Source organism: Panthera pardus, unplaced genomic scaffold (genome assembly GCF_024362965.1).
Source record: "Panthera pardus isolate Hobbes unplaced genomic scaffold, ASM2436296v1 HiC_scaffold_22, whole genome shotgun sequence".
NCBI lineage: Eukaryota > Metazoa > Chordata > Mammalia > Carnivora > Felidae > Panthera > Panthera pardus.
In genome coordinates this window covers 28,518,463-28,542,620 of record NW_026526788.1, presented here as the reverse complement: position 1 = coordinate 28,542,620, position 24,158 = coordinate 28,518,463, and the positions used below count along the sequence as shown (strand labels likewise).

The 24,158-nt window shown below is 36.8% G+C and overlaps 1 protein-coding gene and 1 non-coding gene across 2 annotated transcripts in view; one reads left to right on the top strand and one right to left on the bottom strand.

The window, feature by feature from the left end:
- Positions 1 to 272: 272 nt before the first annotated feature.
- TRNAS-UGA (transfer RNA serine (anticodon UGA)) lies at positions 273 to 354 on the bottom strand. Its single transcript has one exon. It is a non-coding gene; the product is annotated as a tRNA-Ser (tRNA).
- A 406-nt stretch (positions 355 to 760) lies between these two features.
- CTNNA3 (catenin alpha 3) overlaps positions 761 to 24,158 on the top strand; it is a 1,799,646-nt gene continuing 1,776,248 nt past the window's right edge. Inside the window, exons 1-2 of the mRNA XM_053888526.1 lie at positions 761 to 1,012; positions 3,349 to 3,445. The gene's annotated coding sequence lies outside the window, so the exon portion shown is untranslated. The remainder of the gene's footprint in view (positions 1,013 to 3,348; positions 3,446 to 24,158) is intronic.

The window sequence follows — 24,158 nt, the reverse complement described above, 5'->3', positions numbered from 1 at the left end:
GTGACAATATTTACCTTATTTTATTTATATTTCGCGAACTTGCCTTCACATTGAAGACCAAGTTTCTGAAACCATTACCTTGCCGGCTACGACAAAGGAAGATTTTTCTCTTTAGCGTAAATACATGTTTGGAGCACTGCAACGTATTGGTTTTTCTTTTGACACATTAAACTTTGTAGGTGAGCCATTTAGCTCGCAGGAATGGGAAATGCAGCAGTTCAAGTAAAGGTTATTGTTTTAAGGCATAAGGGAAAAAGGAAGCCACCCGCTTCCGCAGCGAGCAGGGTTCGAACCTGCGCGGGGAGACCCCATTGGATTTCAAGTCCAACGCCTTAACCACTCGGCCATCGCTGCCACGGAGACGATACGCAGGCACAAATACTTTAGTACAATAACTACGCGCAGGCGCGCCATGCCCACCAAGAGGCGGAGCCTACAGACTCCCTGAGCTCGGTTTAGAGAGGCGTCGGAGGCTGACCGGACAGCTTTCGTGAACTACATCGTGGAAGCTAAGAAATAGAAACTCCCTGAAGGAGTTTAAGTAGACTCTTTTAAATAGGAGGCCTGGGAAACCCTTGCCTTCGCTGCATTACGAAAATCGCAAACTTGTTTGGTTTCTGGTCACTGACCTGATTTTTGCCCTCCCCCTTCCTCATTAGGTCATCGAGAGAGCTGTGAAACAAATACTTCTTCTGTTCAGTTCTGCGGGCCCGCGCTCTGGAAAATTTCTATTTCTGCGGGGTGTGCGTGTTCTGCGTTCCCGCGTTGGCCGCGACGCCTCGAGCCCTCCTCTGTGCGGCATGGAGGGAGGCGTGAGGAGTCATACTGCTACGTGTGGGCTCAACTCTGCCGAGCCCGTCCCCAAGCAGCCATCTCTCATTACCCGCCCCCGCCCCCAGGGATCGCTTTACTGTTGAGCCCTGCTGGAAGAAATCGGGCCCTAAGTGTGGTCTCAGTTGTCAAGTGTTGAGGAGCCTGGAAAGTGGTTTGAAAACCAAGTTCTGCGCATTAGGTCTGCATTCTGCCTTTAAGTATCATTAGTTTCCTCCCTTCAGCGCTAGGCTCTTTTTTTGGTTTACTTTGTTGAAGCTCTAAGACCGGGTAGGTCCATTCTATGCCGCCTACCTTAGGGAACAGAGGCCCGGGATTGTGGCGCGTGGGTGGGTGCGGCGGACTCCAGGGTGCAAGCGCAGTTTCTTACCCCCGCACGTGGAGATACGCCCTCGCCCTCCCACCCCGGGCATCAAATGGTTGATGCAAGATTTGGGAAAAAAGAATAGGTAGACTTTTACTAAATTTCTAAATTTCTTTTTAAATTTAAACTTTTAAAATTCTAACAGCGTTCATGGAAAGAGACTTCACCATGTATGCATCTCATAGTGGTACCTCAGGAAGGCAAATCCTTGCCTTTTGGAAACCTGGATGTTAAGTGAACTCACTTGATATGTGAATTTCTTTGAGAATTTTCCATACTATTTTTTTTTATACTGTTTCTTTTAACTAAATTACGGTGCTAAGTGTCTAAACGGATTTAAAGGGGAACAAAATAAGAATTATAAGAAAAATTTTTATCTAGTTTGAGATTGTTTTTAGAATTTTTATTTATTTATTTATTTATTTATTTATTTATTTATTTATTTGTCTGTTTTTAATTTGACAAAGCTACAGGAATGGTCCCAATTTCTCTATGAATACTATACGGGAACAAAGTTACTCCTGACAATCCCAGGCATAAGTTTTACCATATATGTGAACTTTATTTGGCACCTTTCCAATAGAGACTATCCAAGAAGAAATAATACCTTGTTCTTAGATTCTACATGTGCTGTGAAATAACCTATCATTTAATCTTACTATTATATTAATTGTATCTTGATTTGGAAGTCTTTTTAAAAATTTTTTCTTCTGTGCAGTTGAATGATAGTATTTACTGAAAGCCCTTTTTCTTCCTTAACCTCCCCTTCCCCTTTTAGGAATTGTCTTCACTTAAAAGCTTGACAGTAATGGGAATTTATTATGGTTACAATAATTTAACTGAGAAATCTACTCTGAGGGTTTCTTGTTCATTTTTTGGTTTATTTTTGTTGGGAAGAGAAGACTGCAAAGGAAAAGAATCTGTTACACAGTTAATATGTATTTGGTGAGAACAACTGTGATTAAAATTTCTTTGCAACATTTCAGAAGTGAAATAACTACATTAACATTTAATTTTCAGCTTATTTGAGTTACTGTAGGTTTTCAGAAAATGAAATTGCTTTTTTTTCTGATTTATCATGTTGTGAAAATGATCCAAGAGATCAAAAATTATTATAGGTGTTTTCACAAAGTGTGAATTTACAAATGAATTCTTTCAGTTGCAACTTTAGGTCTTTAGCAATGCCTTTTAACGCAATAAATGGCAGGTAAGGGAAAAAGAAGTAAAATACATGTTTCCAACATAATTATAACATAAATGTATTATGATTCACAGTAGCAACCTAAAACGTTGATTTTCATTCGTGGACGTTTTACTCTACAAAGGTCCCCTCGTGATTCTGATTGCCTCTCCCTCTAAACTACCCCCAGATTCGTTTATGTGGTAGCTTTTATTAAACAATTTGGGTGTGGAAGGCAAATATCTTATGGCTTTCTCTAAAACCTTTCTTGATGCCACTTTCAGAGGCAGAATACTGAGGGGAGGGGTTATGTTTTAGGAGCAGTATTGGCTCTTTTTATAGCAATCAAAATTTATTTTGAATTATTTTGGTGGTTTTTTTTTTTTTGAGAGGGAGAAAGAGCATGTGAGCAGGGGTAGAGGGGCAGAGGGAGAGGGAGAGAGAGAGAGAGAGAGAGAGAGAATCTTAAGCAGGCTGTATGCTCGGTGAGGATCCCAACCCAGGGCTTGATCCCATGACCCTAGAATCATGACCCAAGCAGAAATCAAGAGTCAGATGCTCAACCAGCTGAGCCACCCAGTTGCCCCAGTGGTGTTTTTTTTTTTTTTTTTTTTGAACGAAAAATTCATACAGTTTTAATGTTGGAAGAGACGTTAAAGGTAGTCCAATCCCCACCCCACCCCCTTTTTTTTATAGACAGGAAACTGGCCCATGAATGGCTTGCCCAAGGTCATGTAGCTAATTAGTGGTAGATTTAAGACTAATTTGTTATGTTTGCCCAGTGTTACTAGATTTTGTTGCCTTCATGTATTCTTTGTTGGTCTCTGGCTCAATGGCATGTAGATCAAGGAGTGTGTGTATATGGCAATAGAGTCAATAGTGGGAGAGAGTTGTGAGTTGAATGTTGAAGGCCTATGAGATATCAGAAAATTAATATATTGTGGTGGATTATTTTTGTTTTTCTTTATTCCAGTATCCATCCCCCCCAACTGATGATGACACTTCATTTGTGCTTAAAGAGGACCACTTCACCTTCATTGGATACAGCCTTACTTCAGCTGTTAATCAAGGTATCCCACCTCTTCTTTCTAAGCGATAATCATGTGACATATATATGTATATATATATTTTTTTTCCTACAAAACAAATTACAAAAAATTTAGTGACTTAAAACACCATGAACTTATTATTTCACAGTTTCTATTTGTGTCAGGAATGTGGTCATGAGTGTGGTTGTAGGTTGACTAGGTTCTCTGCTGTCAGGGTCTGACCAGATTTCAAGATGGTGACTGGGACTTTGGTCTCATCAAGGGCTTGGGGTCCTCTTCCAAGGTCACTAGTTGTTGGCAGAATTCAGCTTCTGTGGTTGTAGGACTTGTTAGCTGTCAGTGGAGGACCATTCTCAGCTGTTAGAGGTTGTACCTTATCATGTGGCCCTCTCTACAGCATGGTAGTTTGCTTCTTTAAGGCCATCAGAAGAATTACTCTTTAGTTTACTACAGTGGAGTTTTATGTATTATAATGTAATTGCAGAAGTAACTATTGCATTTTATTCACAATTCCAGCTCCAGTGAGGGGGATTATATAGGGTGTGTACCAATAGCTGGGGCAGGGATCTTGGGAGCCATATTAGAATCCTGCCTACCATGTAACTCAAGCTGGGTCAATCAGATTCTCTCTAAATCCCTGCTCTTTCTGTTACACAATTGTATTTTTATGGACATCCCACACAAAACACATACATAGTAATTGGTGAGAGGTGAGCAGAGTCTGGAAATTTTACCTTAGCTGCCTTACATGCTTTTGTACCTCATTTGAAAGAAGAAGAGTTGGCAGCAACTGCATAGTTTTAGAGGCTTAGCCATCATTCAGGTTTTTTGAGTTTAATTCTTATTGATTGCAGAATAACTCTAACTGTACATTTTAGACAACATATGTTAGGGAACTTAGTTCAAATTGGCCACAAAATTTTACTAAGTTTTTGGCAACAAAACCTCATGAAGATTTAGCTGGTAAATTACAGGCATCATGAAAAGTGATGGAAATAATTATGGAATTGCTGCATAGTGAATGACATTTGAAGCCTAAACAATTAATTGTGTGTTGCTTTATAGTCATCATATTACTTACAAATATATGTTCGAGGAAGATTGGAGATATATCCTACTGAGCACTAGAGCAACTTATTTATAGGGTTTTCCTACCTAATTGGCCCCCTAATGCCATGCCAGTTAAGAATTAAGAAATTGAAAAAGAACAGAATCTTCTTTTTCTTTCTTTCTTTCTTTCTTTCTTTCTTTCTTTCTTTCTTTCTTTCTTTTTTTATTAGAATAGAACTTTATTAGTGGGTGGCATCAAAATTAAAGATGATTTGTACTTTTAAAGTATGCAATAAATTTGATACATTAATCATTTCTTAAGAAGTTTTTATTTTAATTACCCAAGGCTCATCACAAGTGCAATCCTTAATACCGATCATCTATTGCACCGGTACCCCCACGCTACTCCCCTCTGGTAGCCATCAGTTTGTTCTCTGCAGTTAAGAGTCTGTTTCTTGGTTTGCCTCTCTCTCTCTCTCTCTTGCCCTTTCCTTGTTTGTTTTGTTTCTTAACTTCCACATATGGTGAAATCATATGGTATTTTTCTTTCTTTGACTGACTTATTTTGCTTAGCATGATAGTCTCGTTCCATCCTTGTCACCACAAATGGCAAGATTTCATTTTTTTTTAATGGCTGAATAACATTCCATTGTAATTATATACCACATCTTCTTTATCCATTCATCATTTGATGGTCACTGGGTTGCTTCCCTAATTTGGCTATTGTAGATAACCAAATATTTAGCATACAGGTGCATGTATCCCTTCCAATCTGTTTGTATTCTTTCCATTAACGCCAGTAATGCAATTGCTGGAGTGTAGGGCAGTACTCTTTTAAACTTTTTGAGGACCTCCCACCCCCTGTTTTCTGGAGTGATTGCACCAGTTGGTATTCTCAACAACAATGTAAGAGGGTTTCTGTTTCTCCACACCCTTGCCAACACCTGTTGTTTCTTACGTTTTTGATTTTACCTGGTCTGACCTGTGTGAGGTTATATCTCACTGTAGTTTTGATTTGCATTTCCCTGATGATAAGTGATGATGAGCATCTTTTCATGTGTCTGCTGGCCATCTGTATATCTTCTTTGGAGAAATGTCTGTTTATGTCTCCTGCCCATTTTTAAATTGGATTTTTTTTTTGGGGGGGGGGGTGTTGAGTTTTAGAAGTTCTTTATATATTTTGGATACTAATTCTTTATCACATATGTCATTTGAAAATATATTCTATTATTCTGTAGGTTGCCTTTTACTTTTGTTGATTGTTTTGCTGTGCAGGAGCTTTTTATTTTGATGTAGTCCCAATAGTTTATTTTTGCTTTTGTTTCCTTTGCCTCAGGGGACCTATCTAGAAAAAAACTTGCTATGCTGATGTCAGGGAAATTACTGTCTGTGCTTTCTTCTAGTATTTTTATGGCTTTAGGTCTCACATTTAGGTCTTTAATCCATTTTAATAAAAAAATCCATTTATTTTTGTGTATGGTGTAAGTGGTCCAGGTTCATTCTTCTGTGTCTGGCTGCCTGGTTTTCCCAGCATCATTTGTTGCAGAGATTGTCTTTTACTCACTGGATATTCTTTTCTGCTTTGTTTATGATTAATTGACCATATAATTGTGGGTTTAATTCTGGATTTTCTATTCTGTTCCACTGATCTGTGTGTCTGCTTTTGTGCCAGTACCATACTGTTTTGATCACTACAGCTTTGTAATAATAACTTAAAGTCTGGAATTGCTATGCCTCCAGCTTTGTTTTTGTTTTTCTTTTTCAAGATTGCTTTGGCTATTTGGGGTCTTTTGTGGTTCAATACAGGTTTTAGAATTGTTTTTTTTTTTGTTTGTTCTGTGAAAAATGCTTTTGGTATTTTGATAAGTATTGCATTAAATGTATAGATTGCTTTTGGTAGCATAGACATTTTAACAGTGTTTGTTCTTCCAGTACAGGAGCATGTAATGTCTTTCCATTTCTTTGTGTCGTCCTCAATTTCTTTTATCAGCATTTTATAGTTTTCAGAGTATAGATCTTTCACCTCTAGGTTAGATTTACTCCTAGTTATCTTATTATTTTGTTGCAGTTGTAAATTGGATTGTTTTCTTAATTTCTTTTTCTGCTGCTTTGCTATTGATGTATAGAAATGCAACAGATTTTGGTATGTTGATTTTGTATCCTGTAACTTTACTGAATTTGTTTGTCAGTTCTCAGTTTTTGGTGGAGTCTTTCAGGTTTTCTATATATGGTGTCATGTTATAGACATAACTAGCTAATACTGTTATAGACATTCACTAGCTAACAGTGAAAGTTTTCCTTCTTCCTTACCAATTTAGATGCCTTTTACTTCTTTATCTTATCTGACTGTTGTGGCTAGGACTTCCAGTATTATGTTGAATAAAAGCGGTGAGAGTGGACAGCCTTGTTTCTTCCTGACCTTAGGGGAAAGGCTCTCAGTTTTTCTCCATTGAGGATGATGTTAGCTGTTACTATGATGAGGTATGTTCCCTTTAAACCTACCTTGTTGAAGGTTTTTATCATGAATGGATGTTGTACTTTGTCAAATGCTTTTTCTGCATCTATTGAAATGATCATATGGTTCTTATGCTTTCCCTTATTGATGTGCTGTATCACGTTGATTGATTTGCAAATATTGAACCACCCTTGCAACTCAGGAATAAATTTCACTTCATTGTAGTGAATGATTTCTTAAATGTAGTTTTGAATTTGGTTTCCTAATATTTTGTTGAGGAGTTTTACCTGTATATTCATCAGAAATATTAGTTTGTAGTTCTCTTTTTTTTATGGTATCTTTATCTGGTTTTGGTATCAGGGTAATGCTGGCATCATAGAATTAAATGGGAATTTTGCCTTCATTTTCTATTTTTTAAGAATAGTTTGACAAGAATAGGTATTAACTCTTCTGTAAAATTTTTTAATGTTTATTTTTGAGAGAGAGAGAGAGAGAGAGAGAGAGAGAGAGAACGCACATGAATGGGGGGGGGGGGCAGAGAGAAAGGGAAACACAGAATCCGAAGCAGGCTCCAGGCTCTGAGCTGTCAGTACAGAGCCCAATGTGGGGCTTGAACTTACAAACCGTGAGATGGTGACTGGAGCTGAAGTCGGACACATAACATACTGAGCCACCCAGGCACTCCAGGTACTAACTCTTCTTTAAATGTCTGGTAGAATTCCCCTGGGAAGCCGTCTGGCTTTGGACTTTTGTTTGTTGGGAGATATGTGGTTACTGATTCAATTTTTTTGCTGGTAATTTGTCTGTTGAAATTTTCTATTTTCTCTTGTTTCAGTTTTGGTAACTTATATGTTTCTAGGAATTAATCCATTTCTTCTAGGTTGTCCAATTTGTTGGCATATAGTTTTTTATAATATGTTACAATTATTTGTATTTCTCTGGTGTTTGTTATTTCTCCTCATTTGTGATTTTATTTACTTGCATCCTTTCTCTCTCTTTTTTTTTTTTTTGATAAATCTGGCTAGAGGTTTATCAATTTTACTGATTTTTTTTTTCAAAGAACCATTTCCTGGTTTCACTGATCTGTTCTATTGTTGTTTTAGTTTCTGTATCATTAATTGCTGCTCTAAGATTTATTATTTCCTTCCTTCTTCTGATTTTACGTTTTGTTTGTTGTTATTCTAGCTCATTTAGGTGTAAGCTTAGGTTGTTTATTTGAGATTTTTCTTGCTCTTAAGGTAAGCATGCATTGCTATATATTTACATCCTAGGACCACTTTTGCTGCATCCCAAAGTTTTTTGGAATATTGTGTTTTCATTTTCATTTGTTTCCATGTACTTTTAATTTCTTTTTTGATTTCCTGGTTGACCTATTTTTTATTTAGTAGCATGTTATTTAACCTCCACGTATTTGTGGTCTTTCCAGATTTTTTCTTGTGGTCCATTTCTAGAGTTACAGCGTTGTGGTCAGAAAGGATGCATTGTATGACTTCAATCTTTGTAAATTTAAGAGGCTTGTTTTGTGGCCTAATACGTGATCTGTTCTGAAGAGTGTTCCATGTGCACTTGAAAAGAATGTGTATTCTACTGTTTTAGTATGGAATATTCTGAACTTATCTGTTAAATCCATCTGGCCCAGGGTGTCATTCAAAGCCATTGTTTCCTTGTTGATTTTCTGCTTAGGTGATTTGTCCATTGATGTAAGTGGGGTATTAAAGTTCCCTAATATTATTATATTACTATTGATTATTTATGTTTGTTATTAACTGTTTTATGTATTTGGGTACTTTCACGTTGGGTACATAAATATTTACAAATGTTATATATTCTTGTTGGATTGTCCCCTTTATGATTATATAGAGTCCTTTTTTGCCTCTTGTTGGAGTCATTGTTTTAAAGTCTATTTTTCCAATATAGGTATTGCTGCCCTGGCTTTCCTTTGATATCCAATTGGCGATAGATTTTTCTCCATCCCTTTACTTTTTTTTTTTTCCTAAAGTTTTTTTTTGTTGTTAATTTTATTTTTTTTAATTTACATTCAAATTAGTTAGCATATAGTGCAACAATGATTTCAGGAGTAGATTCCTTAATGCCCCTTACTCATTTAGCCCATCCCCTCTCCCACACCCTTTCCAGTAAACCTCTGTTTGTTCTTCATATTTAAGAGTCTCTTATGGTTTGTCCCCCTCCCTGTTTTTGTATTACTCTTGCTTCCCTTCCCTTATGTTCATCTGTTTTGTCTCTTAAAGTTCTCATATGAGTGAAGTCATATGATATTTGTCTATCTCTGAATGACTAATATTGCTTAGCATAATACCCTCCAGTTCCATCCATGTAGTTGCAAATGGCAAGATTTCATTCTTTTTCATTGCTGAGTAATACTCCATTGTATATATGTACCGCTTCTTCTTTATCCATTCATCCATCGATGGACATTTGGGCTCTTTCCATACTTTGGCTATTGTTGATAGTGCTGCTATAAACATTGGGGTGCATGTGTCCCTTCGAAACAGCACACCTGTATCCCTTGGATTGCTGAGTCATAGGGTAGTTCTATTTTTAATTTTTTGAGGAATCTCCATACCGTTTTCCTGAGTGGCCGCACCAGCTTGCATTCCCACCAACAATGCAAAAGAGATCCTCTTTCTCCGCATCCTCGCCAACATCTGTTCTTGCCTGAGTTGTTAATGTTAGCCATTCTGACAGGTGTGAGGTGGTATCTCACTGTGGTTTTGATTTGTATTTCCCTGATGATGAATGATGTGGAGCATTTTTTCATGTGTCATTGACCATCTGGATGTCTTCTTTGGAGAAGTGTCTATTCATGTCTTTTGCCCATTTCTTCACTGGATTATTTTTTTTTTTTGGGTGTTGAGTTTGATAAGTTCTTTATGGATTTTGGATATTAACCCTTTATCTGATATGTCATTTGCAAATATCTTCTCCCATTCTGTCGGATGCCTTTAGTTTTACTGATTGTTTCCTTCACTGTGCAGAAGCTTTTTATTTTGATGAGGTCCCAATAGTTCATTTTTGCTTTTGTTTCCCTTGCCTCTGGAGACATGTTGAGTAAGAAGTTGCTGCGGCCAAGATCAAAGAGGTTTTTGCCTGCTTTCTCCTCGAGGATTTTGATGGCTTCCTGTCTTACATTTAGGTCTTTCATCCATTTTGAGTTTATTTTTGTGCATGGTGTAAGAAAGTGGTCCAGGTTCATTCTTCTGCATGTCGCTGTCCAGGTTTCCCAGCACCACCTGCTGAAGAGACTGTCTTTATTCCATTGGATGTTCTTTCCTGCTTTGCCAAAGATTAGTTGGCCATACATTTGTGGGTCTATTCTGTTCCACTGATCCGAGTGCCTGTGTTTGTGCCAGTACTATACTGTATTGATGATTACAGATTTGTAGTGTAGCTTGAAGTCCAGGATTGTGATGCCTCTGGCTTTGGTTTTCGTTTTCAAGATTGCTTTGGCTATTTGGGGTCTTTTCTGGTTCCATACAAATTTTAGGATTACTTGTTCTAGCTCTGTGAAGAATGCTGGTGTTATTTTGATAGGGATTGCATTGAATATGTAGATTGCTTTGGGTAGTATTGGCATTTTAACAATATTTGTTCTTCCTATCCAGGAGCATGGAATCTTTTTTCATTTTGTTGTGTTTCTTTCATAAGCTTTCGTTCATAAGCTTTCTATAGTTTTCAGTGTATAGATTTTTCACCTCTTTGGTTAGATTTATTCCTAGGTATTTTATGATTTTTGGTGCAATTGTAAATGGGATCGATTCCTTGATTTCTCTTTCTGTTGCTTCATTGTTGGTGTATAGGAAGGCAACCGATTTCTGTGCATTGATTTTATATCCTGTGACTTTGCTGAATTCATGGATCAGTTCTAGCAGTTTTTTGGTGGAATCTTTTGGGTTTTCCATATAGAGTATCATGTCATCTGCGAAGAGTGAAAGTTTGATCTCCTCCTGGGCGATTTGGATGCCTTTTATTTCTTCGTGTTGTCTGATTGGAGAGGCTAAGACTTCCAATACTATGTTGAATAAAGATATTTAGTCAGTTAAGGTAAAGTCTTATTTGAGCATCTACATGTAATGTGGTCTTAGGAAAAAAAGTGTCATAAAATCTCAAAAATCATAATTCTTACAACCTTGTTGACTTTATCCTCTTGATCAGTAAAAACTTCATGTTACTAATTCCACCCAAACTGAGAAGTCCTTTTGGCATGTTAAGCACTTCTTATTATTGACTTAACTTTCTAATTAAAAATGCACAGTTTTAGGATAAAAACGTAACTCTTCATTTCAAAGCTCCTCAGTAACAGAATGGTCCTAAATATCGTACTACGTATTTACTTGAATAATGAGCCAACAACACAAAAATGGGCAGTTTTGTAATCAAGATATTCTTCTGATAGAGTATGAAATTAGATACAAATGCCTTTTAAAACACTATCTCTCTCACAATATATTAGTTTCTCATTTTTTTTTCATTTGCCCATATAACTATATAAGATCTGAGTATTAAAACTATGCAACATGACTTATCAAGAAAATATTAAGAATCAGGTAAAGATGACAAATTGAGCACAGCCTTATCTTCTCTTCCTCTCAAGACTTTATTAAAATCATACAGTTGAGATGAATGGATAAAGAAATTGTGGTTTATATACACAATGGAGTACTACGTGGCAATGAGAAAGAATGAAATATGGCCCTTTGTAGCAACGTGGATGGAACTGGAGAGTGTTATGCTAAGTGAAATAAGCCATACAGAGAAAGACAGATACCATGTGGTTTCACTCTTATGTGGATCCTGAGAAACTTAACAGAAACCCATGGGGGAGGGGAAGGAAAAAAAAAAAGAGGTGAGAGTGGAAGAGAGCCAAAGCATAAGAGAACAAACTGAGGGTTGATGGGGGGTGGGAGGGAGGGGAGAGTGGGTGATGGGTATTGAGGAGGGCACCTTATGGGATGAGCACTGGGTGTTGTATGGAAACCAATTTGACAATAAACTTCATATATTGAAAAATAAATAAATAAATAAATAAATAAATAAAATCATACAGTTGAGCAAACAAGTCACACTCCTTAAATGATCAGAGAGCAAACACACCAAACCTGGAACAGTGTTTATAGGGGAAATGCTCAGAGACAGGAGTAGGTTCACAGTCCTCAGTTGCCCTTTGCATAACTAAAAATATAATCCATTAACTATGTGGTATATGTAAATGTTCAAACTAAATAATGCAGAAAAAATTGTAATGAGTTACCCATGTATCTATATTATATCTGTTTATTTAAATTTTTAATTAAAAAATAGTAAATGTCAGTTTTGGAAAAGCTAAGATTAAAATATAAAATGACCCACATAAATTTTCTTTGAAAAATTGTTACCGGGGCGCCTGGGTGGCTCGGTCGGTTGAGTGTCCGACTTCGGCTCAGGTCACGATCTCACGGTTCGTGGGTTCGAGCCCCGCGTCGGGCTCTGGGCTGACAGCTCAGAGCCTGGAGCCTGTTTCAGATTCTGTGTCTCCCTCTCTCTGCCCCTCCCCCGTTCATGCTCTGTCTCTCTCTGTCTCAAAAATAAATAAAAACGTTAAAAAAAAATTAAAAAAAAATTGCTACCATAATTCCAATTCATAAGATTTGATTTTTCCCAAGAGGGTACCAAGTCGAATCATGACAAATCTATTTAAAAGTATCAAAGCTATCTGAATGTGCCATTTCAAATATAATATATCTAAGACAGAATTCTGGATTCTTCAAAACGTAACCTCCATTCCTAGATCTCCTATTCTCCTATTCTTAGATCATATCCAGATCCCACCACAATGCCTTCATTCAACATCAAAGAGGCTGTTCTCTGCTCAGAGAGGGACCACAACGAGGACTTCTGGTGGTATGTATTCCCTTCTATTGATCAAAATAATTCAATTCTGGCCTTAAAAGGTACTTGCCACTCAACAAAATAAGAACTGGACTTACCTTTCTTGGGAAATGCATAACTAGACACGCTTTCCTTAGAAAAGAGTTTAACAACTTTTGTTACTGTTTCATGTTCCCCATAAATACCCCACTAGTGGCCTCTCTACCATTCCAAGGGTCGTATTCCTTCCTATCATATTTACTTTTTTTCCTGAGAGGCATTTTGGAAAACAGGACTTTCTCCATATTACTACATTGCTATTATTGATTGCTTAGGAACACTTGTAAGTAAACATTCTGGGCAGCTATATGTGTGGTAGCCAGAACCTAAATTTGGTTCTGGTCTTAAGAGATAAAAAAATAAAATAAAATAAAGAAAGCCCCAGCCCAATCCTTGAAGAACTCATAGGTTCCCATTCCATAAAAAGATTGCACCTGGACCATTCAGAGGGAGATAGATTTTCAGAAAACACTTACCTTCCACCAGGGAATTTGTTTTAATGTCTCATAACAACCACACTGAGATTATTTTTTATTATACCTAGCTTAAACTCTTCCAGGTGCAAGAACTCTTTCAGTTTCTTCTATCCTCTATGTAATACCTGCTTACAGAATTGAGACCTTATTAAATAACCTTTTCCATTTCTCTTTTTCAGGCCAACCAATTAAATAAATTAGAATTCACTTAACCTTTGTTCAAATATTAAATCCACATTTTAATTAATTCAAATTAACTTTCTTAATTTTTTTTAATATGAAACTAAGAACCACATGAAGATGCAGCTCCTGACTGGTCAGAATCGGTGTGTAGGTGGGACTGAGAGATTAACAATCATTTTACATGTTCTAAATCTGGAAATGAGAGTTGAAGAATCTGCTATTGTTGGGAATTCAAATCAAATATATAAAAATTGACTGAGTACTTATCCAGGACAAGGTTCCAGGAAGGACAAATACAAAGAAATAAAAGACTCAAAAACATACCTCCTAAAAAAGTGAATAATCTAGCAGAAGAAAATAATATGAAGTATTTTATCTATTACATTAAAAGACAACACAAGATTAAAATAATTAAAACAATAAAAAAGATACTATTTCTTGCTTATTGTCAAAGATTTAAAAGAATGATAAGAGTGTGGGCATAAATAAGAAAGTCAAGAGTGTAGAGAAACAGATACTAAGACACATTTGGTGTAAATACAAATTGGGAAAACAACTCTCAAGGGCAACTTGGCAACACATACCAAATCTTTTTAAAAATACACACTTTTGATCAGAAATTGCATATCTAGGGATTTGTCCCAAGGAAATAAGCAGTTGAGTATTTAAAGATGCATATACGAGGAAGCAAGCAACATGTTTTATAACCATGAAAACTTACAAATAATCTAAATGTCCTACAACATGGAACTCTTTGAAAAAACACATACGATAAATATACGGACATTAAGGGGGTGCCTGGGTGGCTCAAGTCAGTGTCCAACTTCGGCTCAAGTCACAATCTAATGGTTTTTGAGTTCCAGACCCACATCGGGTTCTGGGCTAACAGCTCAGAGCCTGGAGCCTGCTTCAGATTCTGTGTCTCCCTCTCTCTCTGCCCCTTCCCCACTCATGGACATTAAAATGATGATGCAGCTGGCTATACATATATATGTCAACATGGAAATATCTTAAAGATAGAATTAAAAGGAAAAATCAGTGTTTTAAAAAATATGTAATATTTCTATAAGTAACATGTATCACTGTTTTTATTTTATTTTTTTTAATTTTTTAACATTTTTTATTCATTTTTGAGAGACAGAGAGAGACAGAGCACGAGTTGGGGAGGAGTAAAGAGAGAGGGAGACACAGAATCCGAAGCAGGCTCCAGCACAGATCCTGAGGTGGGGCTCGAACTCACAAGCCATGAGATCATGACCTGAGACAGAGTCAGATGCTTAACTGACTGAGCCACCCAGGTGCCCCCATGTATCACTGTTTTTAAAGACAATGTCCCCACACATTCTGATATACAATGTCTAGAGCAAAGTCTACAAATGTGAACTTCTAACATGCTCCCCCTCAACCTACACATATACACATGCACATGTTCACCTGGGTAATCCTGGTGCAAGTGTTCTGCAGGGTGCCTTTTGATAAATAGCTGATGTTGAATTAGGAAGAATGAGAGACAAAGAATAGGAAATTAAAATATAATACATCAACTCAATGGACTATTATGCAGCCATTAAAATAATAACCACAATGACAGAAATAGAGTACATGACATAATTTTAATTACATTAGTCAACATCAAAAAAAATCTAGTGCAAAAATGGGCAAAGGATGGGGCACCTGGGTGGCTCAGTCGGTTACGTGTCCAACTTCAGCTCAGGTCATGATCTCACAGTGAGTTCGAGCCTCATGTTGGGCTCTGTACTGACAGCTCAGAGTCTGGAGCCTGCTTCAGATTCTGGGTCTCCTTCTCTCTCTGCTCCTCCCCCATTCATGCTCTATCTCTCTCTGTCTCTCAAAAATGAATAAACATTAAAAAAAAGGTTTTTTTTTAATGGGCAAAGGAATTTGTAACATTGATGAGCCTTGAGGGCATTATGTCAGTGAGATAAGTCAGAGAAAGACACACTGTATTATATCAATAATATGTGAAATCTAAAAAACACCAAACTTATTAAAACAAAGTGTAGAGGGGCGCCTGGGTGTCTCAATCAGTTAAGTGTCGGACTTTGGCTCAGGTCATGATCTTGCGGTTCATGAGTTCAAGCCCTGCGTCAGGCTGGTGCTGATTGCTCAGAGCCTGCTTCAGATTCTGTGTATCCCTCTCTCTCTCGGCCCCTTCCCCACTCATGCTCTGTCTCTCTCTCTCCCTCTCTCAAAAATAAATAAACATTTAAAAAAATCTTAATAAAGAAAAAGTGTAGAATGGTGGTTACCAGGGGCTGGGTGGGGGAGACTGGGGAAATGTTTAAAGCTACAAACTTGCAACTAGTAGGTAAATAATTCCTGAAGATCCCACGCACAGCATGGTGATTATAGGCAACTGTACTATATTATAGATTTCAAAGTTTGTAAGAGACTAGATATTAATTGTTCTCACCATAAACAAGTTTGTAACACAATGGAGGTGTTAGCTATGCTATGATGCTAATTATACCACAATATATGAATTCATCAAATCAACATGTTGTACATCTTAAACCTACACAGTATTATATTTCAATTAAAACTCAGTTTTTAAAAAGTAGGCAAATGAGTTGAAAGAAGTTTCTCCAAAGAAGACACACAGATGGCCAAGAAGCACATGGAAAGAGCTCAACATCATTAGTCACTAGGGAAATACAAATCAAAATCATAATGAGATACCACTTCACATTTACTAAGATGGCTATAATTTATAAAAATGGAAAATAAGTGTTGGCGAGAAAGTAGAGAAATTGAAACCCTCATACCTTGCTGATGTGAGTATAAAAAGGTGCAGCTGCTACGGAAAACTGTGGCTGTTCCTTAAAATGCAAAACATTACCATATGATCCACAATTCCACTCCTAGGTATATACCCAAGAGAAATGAAAACAGATGTTCAAAGACTTGTATGTAAGAGTTCATAGCAGCATTACTCATAATAACAGCCAAAACAACACAGTGATAAGTGGATAAACAAGATGTACTATGCCTATACAATGGCATATGATTCAACCATAAAAAGAAATCAAACACTTGTACATCAACGTTCACAGCAGTATTATTCACAATAACCAAAAAATAGAAACAACCTAAGTGTCCATGATTAGACAAAAAGATAACCAAAATATGGTGTACACATACAGTGGAATATTATTCAGCCAAAAAAGAAACGAAATCCTGGTACACACTGCAACATGGATAAACTTTAGAAACATGCTAACTGAAATAAGTCAGACACAAAATGATAAATACTTTAAGATTCTACTAATATAAGTTACCTATGTAGACAGAAAGTATAGACAAATAACAGGCAGGGGCTGGGGGGAGGAATGAGGATTATTATCTAATTGATGTAGACTTTCTGTTTGACATGATGAAAAAGTTCTATCAATGGACAGTGATGATCGCTGTACAGCTTTGCAAATATACTTAATGACCCTGAATTGTACACTCAGAAATAGTTAAAATGGTATGTTGTTGTATGTATTTTTAAAATTTATTTATTTACCTTGAGAAGGGGGAGGGGCAGAAAGACAAAGGGAGAGGGAGAGAGAATCCCAAGCAGGCTCTGACTGTCAGCAGAGCCCAAGGCAGTGGTGATCCCACAAACCACGAGATCATGACCTGAGCCAAGATCAATAGTTGGGTGCTTAGCCAACAGAGCCACTCAGGTGCCTTTGTTATGTATATTTTATCACAATTTTTTACATGTACAAAACAGTAAAACATTGTCAAATAATGTACATAAAATAAATGACATAGTGATATATGCTATAATATCACTTGAATTTTGAAAACATTATGCTAAGTGAAAGAAGCTGGCACAAAAACACACATATCATATGATTCCATTTATATGAAATGTACAGAACAGGCAAATCTATAAAGACAGAAAGCAGATTAATGACTGCTTATTTGGAGCTGGGGAGAGTGGAGAACTGGGGGGTGATTGCTTATTGGGCACAGTGTTTCCTTTTAGAATAAAACTATTCTGTAATATATAGTGGTGACGGTGACACATCATGAATGTACTGGAAGCTCCTGAAGTACACATTTTAATGGTTAAACTGGTGAATTTTAAGTTATGTGAATTTACTTCAACAAAACAAAAGCAGAAAAATTGTCATGTACACAACTAAAACTATGTAAAATAAATATGCAAGGGAAACGACAAAGTTGAAATGCCAAAAAATAAAAATAAAAAAGCCTTAGGTGGGTTAAACTGACTTTCTTTTTATTTTTTCAAAATTTTTATTTACATGTTTATATTGTTTTCATAACAAAAAGAATTATAATGTACCTACTACCTGTATATACATATATACACACATATATACATACACACACACACATATATATATATATATATATATATATATATATATATGTATTTACTTATTTATAATCAAGTATCTACTATAGCACTGTACTAGGAATTTTCATGAATCATGAGTGCTTTCCTACATGCTGGGTAAATAGGAAACATTTGATAGAAATGTGGAAGTGAGGGGCGCCTGGGTGGCTCAGTCGGTTGAGCGTCCGACTTCAGCTCAGGTCACGATCTCACGGTTCGTGAGTTCGAGCCCCGCGTCAGGCTCTGGGCTGATGGCTCAGAGCCTGGAGCCTGCTTCCGATTCTGTGTCTCCCTGTCTCTCTGCCCCTCCCCCATTCATGCTCTGTCTCTCTCTGTCTCAAAAATAAATAAACATTAAAAAAAAAATTAAAAAAAAAAGAAATGTGGAAGTGAGGAAAGGAATCTAGTTATAGGGAAAATACTGAATGCATTAGTTATATATTGCTATTTTACAAACTACCCCAAAACAGGGCAGCTTTAAACAACCAATCTTTAGGAGACATCTTTGTATATGTAAAGAATGAGCATAGATAAGCTCTCTAAACTCAAGACTTGATTTACCTATATAATTTAATAGCTCCAAAGAGAAATCAGAATTAGTAAGAGCATTCTTTTGTAAAGATATAGGACAGTGTTACAGTTATAATTCCTTAAAGTTATATGAAAACTGGCCTGTGGATCTAGGTGTTCCCCAGTCAGTCATCACCATGATACACTGATTATAGCTGTATTTTGATATAATCATTAAAATTGTTTCTGTGACCTCTGTCCTTAATTTCAGTTGCCATTAATGAACTGAATGGTCAGTGAGACCATTAACACAGAAATAAGGAATAACATAGCAGAGATAAAGGGCTCAACAAACAAAATGAGAAACACATTTGATGGAATGAAAAGCAGGCTAGAAGAAGAAACGAATTAATGACCCAAAAGGCAAAGTAATGGAAAGTAATAAAGCTAAAAAAAAAAGAAAAAGAAAAAAAAATCATGCAAAACTAGAATAGACTTAGGGAACTCAGCGACTCCATCAAATATAATAACATTCATATTATAGGAATCCCAAAAGAAAGAGAGTGAAAGGGGGGCAAAGAATTTATTTGAAGAAATAATAGCAGAAAACTTCCCTAATCTGTCAAAGGAAACAGATATCCAAATGCAGGAGGCACAGATACCCCCCCCAAAAAAAATCAACAAAAGCAAATCCACACCAGGATATATTGTAATTAAATGGCAAAATATAGTGATAAAAAAAGGTATCAAAAGCAGTAAGACAAAAAGAAGACAGTTACATACAAAGGAAACCCTATAATGCTATCAGCGGAATTTTCAGTAGAACCTTTCTAAGACAGAAATAAGATAATATATACAAAGTGCTGAATCAGAAAAACCTGCAGCCAAGAATACTCTATCCAGCAAAGCTGTCATTAAGAATAGAAGGAGAGACAAAGGGTTTCCCCAATAAACAAAAACTAAAGGAGTCTGTGACACTAAGCCAGCCCCTCAAGAATATTAAAGGGGACTCTTTTGAGTGGAAAGAAAAGACCAAAAATGACAATAGAAGGTAGTAAACACAAAAGCAGGAAAAATGAGTATTTCTGAAAAAATCAAAGAACTCTCAAAATAAAAGGATGTAAAAATTGACACCATACACATAAAACTTGGGGAGGAGAAGAGTGGGTTCAAACTTAAATGACCATCAACTTAATGTGGACTACTATATGCAAAAGATGTTATATAAAAACCTAATGGTAATTAAAAAATGTAAAACCACTAATAAATGTGCAAAGAATAAAGAGAAAGAAATCCAACTATACCTATAAAGGAAAACAGCAAACCGTGAAAGACAGAAAAACAAGAAAGGAGCAGAGAAAATCTTCAGAAATATACACAAAACAAATAATAAAATGGCAATAAATACATATCTATCAATAATTACTTAGAATATAAATGGACTAAATGCTCCAATCAAAAGACATAGAGTGGCAGAATGGATAAAAAGCAAGACCCATCTATATGCTGCCTACAAGAGACTCATTTTAGACCTAACAACCCCTGAAGATTGAAAATGAGGGATGGATGACTGACAAATAGGTAAAGAGGATATATATACACACAATGGAATATTATTCAACAATCAAAAAGAAAGAAATCTTGCCATTTTCAACAACATGGATGGAACTAGGGTGTATTATGCTAAGCAAACTAAGTCAGAGAAAGACAAATATCATATGATTCACTCATATATGGGATTTAATTTTAAAAAACAGATGAACATAGGGGAAGGGAAGCAAAAATAAGATAAAAACAGAGAGGGAGACAAACCATAAAAAACTCTTAAATACAAAGAACAACTGAGGGTTGCTGGCAGGATGCTAGGTGGGGCAATGGGCTAAATGGGTGATGGGCTTAAGGAGGTCACTTGCTGGATGAGCACCGGGTGTTATATGTGAGTGATGAATCACTATATTCTATTCCCGAAATCATTACTACACTATATATTAAGTAACTTAGATTTAAATTAAAAAGGATAGGATAGAATACAAAAAATAAAAATAAAAAATAATTAAATTAAATTAAAATAAAATAAAATCTGTACACTTTAAAAAAAGGGGGGGGGAGCCAAGATGGCAGAACAGCATGGAAGTTTTTTGTGCATCTCGCGAACATGAAATACAGCCAGACCAACACTAAACCATCCTGCATACTTAGAAAATTGATCTGAGGATTAACACAACAATCTGCACAACCTTCACCACAGAATTTAGCAGGTACACAGCACGGAGAGGTGAACTTTGGGGAGAGAGAAGCCATGGAGGGCAGGGAGGTGCTGTTGTGTGCAGAGAGACGATGGAGACAGTGGGGAGAATACGAAAAAGCACCCCTCCCCAAAAGCAGCTGGAGAGAAAGTGGAAAATTGGAAACAGCCACAAGGACTGAACTAAAAAGGGAGAAAGGAGAAAGGAGAGGGTTTAAATTCCATTAAGACTGTAAACAGGGGGAGTGCAGCAAGTCTGCAACTCTACAGCTCAATACCTGGCAGTGCTCTGGTGGGGAGGTTCCTGGGCCACACAGGGAGAAGCAGTTCCACTGCTGGAAGGACATTTGGTAGAGGCTGAGAGGCAACCTGGGCCCAGCAGACCCCAGAGAACGGCCACATTTGCTGATGCTGGAACAAGGTCGTTAAGGGCAAAGCCTGGTGCCAGATGTGTGTTGTGATTTTCCATAATCCCTGAAATGCTGCTGCTACAATATCTCACAAACTTTTTCTGGGGCAGGCTGGCACGTGGCCACAGTTGCTGGGCTTCAGCAGCAGCACGGTCCCATGAACTTTCCTGGGTGCGGCTGGCATTTGGCCATTGCTCAGTGACACCCTCTGCAGAGGGGCGGAACGGGTCAAAGCAGCAGTCCCTCAGAAGTAAGGGGCTGGAGAAAACAGCCGTATCTGAGATAAAACTCAGGAGAGAGGTACTACATGGGGCACAGTCACAGAGTGTGTAAAAGCGGGGGAGTGGAAAAAAGCTGAAGACAAAGGACAGATGCGCAATTGCTGATGTGGGAGAACACAGTTCCAATACTAGAGACTGGGTAGCTGAGTGACACCATTTTCACTGCTCCTGTGCATGTGCATACACACCTCCAAGCGCCACAACAATCCACCCCAGTAGGCTAGCAGCACCATCTAGTGGAGAACGGAGCCTTTACACTAAGCCCCGCCCAACTGGGCCAACATCACTCTTCAAGAACAGAAGTCTCACTGCCTACTTAGTTTATAGACTATAAAGCACATCATAATCTAACTTCTAGGAGAAAATGAAGTAATTTCAGTCATATTTCAGAGTGTTAGCAGGTCCCTCTGTTCACTTTTCTTTTTTTTTTCTTTTTTCTTTTTTCTCTTTTTCATTTCTTTTTCTTGAACACAGAAAGAAAAAATTCTTTTTATTTTCAATTTTTATTAAAAATTTTTTAAACTTTTTACATTTTTTACTTTTGTGTAATTTTTTTCAAATTATATTTTACTTCCATCATTTTATTTTAGACTAATTCACTGTATTCATTTTTTCAAATTTTCAAATGATTTCCTTTTTTTCTCTTTTTCATTTCTTTTTTTTTCTTGAATACAGAAAGAGAAAAAACTCATCTTTATTTTTAATTTTTATTAAAAACATTTTTCTTTAATTTTTCTCTACTATGGTTTTACTTTTGTTTAAGTTTTTTCAAATTCTAGTTTACTTCCATCATTCATTTTAGTCTACTTCAGTGTGTTCATTTTTTCAAATTTTCTAATGATTTCCTTTTTTTTTCTTCGTTCCCTTTTTTCTCTACTCTATCAAACCACTTCCAATCAATACCCAGACCAAAACACACCTAGGATCTAGCATCATTTATTTGATTTTGTGTGTGTGTGTGTGTGTGTTTAATTTTTTTTAATTTCAATTTTATTTTAATTTTAATTTTTTCTACCTCATTAATTCCATTTCTCCCTTCAAAATGACAAAACAAAGGAATTCACCCCAAAAGAAAGAGCAGGAAGAAATATTTAACCAACACAGATACAAGCAAGACGTCTGAACCAGAATTTAGAATCACGATAATAAGAATACTAGTTGCAGTAAAAAATAGATTAGAATCCCTTTCTGCAGAGATAAAAGAAGTAAAAACTAGTCAGGATGAAATAAAAAATTCTATAATTGAACTGCAATCATGAATAGATGCCACGGCAGCAAGGATGGATGAGGCAGAACAAAGAATCAGTGATACAGAAGACAAACTTATGGAGAATAATGAAGCAGAAAAAAGAGGGAGATTAGGACAAAGGAGCACAATTTAAGAATTAGAGAAATCAGTGACTCATTAAAAAAGAACATCAGAAAAAAAAAAAAGAACAACATCAGATTCATAGGGGTCCCAGAAGAGGAAGAGAGAGATACAGGGGTAGAAGGGTTATGTGAGCAAATTATAGCGGAAAACTGTCCTAACCTGGGGAAAGACACAGACATCAAAATCCAAAAATCACAGAGGACTCCCATTAGATTCAACAAAGACTGACCATCAACAAGGCATATCATAATCAAATTCACAAAATACTCAGGCAAGGAGAGAATCATGAAAGCAGCAAGGGAAAAAAAAGTCCTTAACCTACACGGGAAGACAGATCAGGTTTGCAGCAGACCTATCCACAGAAACTTGGCAGGCAAGAAAGGAGTGGCAGGATATATTCAGTGTGCTGAATCAGAAAAATATGCAGCCAAGAATTCTTTATACAACAAGGCTGTCATTCAAAATAGAAGGAGAGATAAAAAGTTTCCGAGACAGACAAAAATTAAATGAGTTTGTGACCACTAAACCAGCCCTGCAAGAAATTTTAAGAGGACTCTCTGAGTGGAGAAAAGATGAAAATACAAACAAATACCAAAGGCAACAAAGATTAGGAAGGACCACTACAAACTCCAACTCTACAAGCAACATAATGGCAATAAATTCCTATTTTTCAGTACTCACTCTAAACGTCAATGGACTCAATGCTCCAGTCAAAAGACAGAGGGTAACAGAATGGATAAGAAAACAAGATCCATCTATATGCTGTTTACAAGAGACCCACTTTAGACCTAAAGACAACTTCAGATTCAAAGTAAGGAGATGGATGGGGTGCCTGGGTGGCTCAGTCGGTTGAGCGTCCGACTTCGGCTCAGGTCATGATCTCACGGTTTGTGGGTTCGAGCCCCACATCAGGCTCTGTGCTGACCGCTTGCTCAGAACCTGGAGCCTGCTTCAGATTCTGTGTCTCCTTCTCTCTCTGCCCCTCCCCGGCTCATGCTTTGTCTCACTCTGTTTCTCAAAAATAAATCAATGTAAAAAAAATTAAAAAAAAAAAAAAGAAAGTAAGGAGATGGAGAACCATCTATCATGCTAATGGTCAACAAAAGAAAGCTGGAGTAGCCATACTTATATCAGACAATCTAGACTTTAAATTAAAGACTGTATCAAGAGATGCAGAAGGGCATTATATCGTAATTAAGGAGTCTATCCACCAAGACCTCACAATTGTGAACATTTATGCACCAAATGTGAAAGCACCCAAAAATATATATCAGTTAATCACAAACATAAAGAAACTCATCAATACTAATACCATAATAGTAAGAGACTTCAACACCCCATTCACAACAATGGACAGATCATCTAATCAAAAAATCAACAAAGAAACAATGGCTTTGAATGACACACTGGACCAGATGCACTTAACAGATATATTCAGAACATTTCATCCTA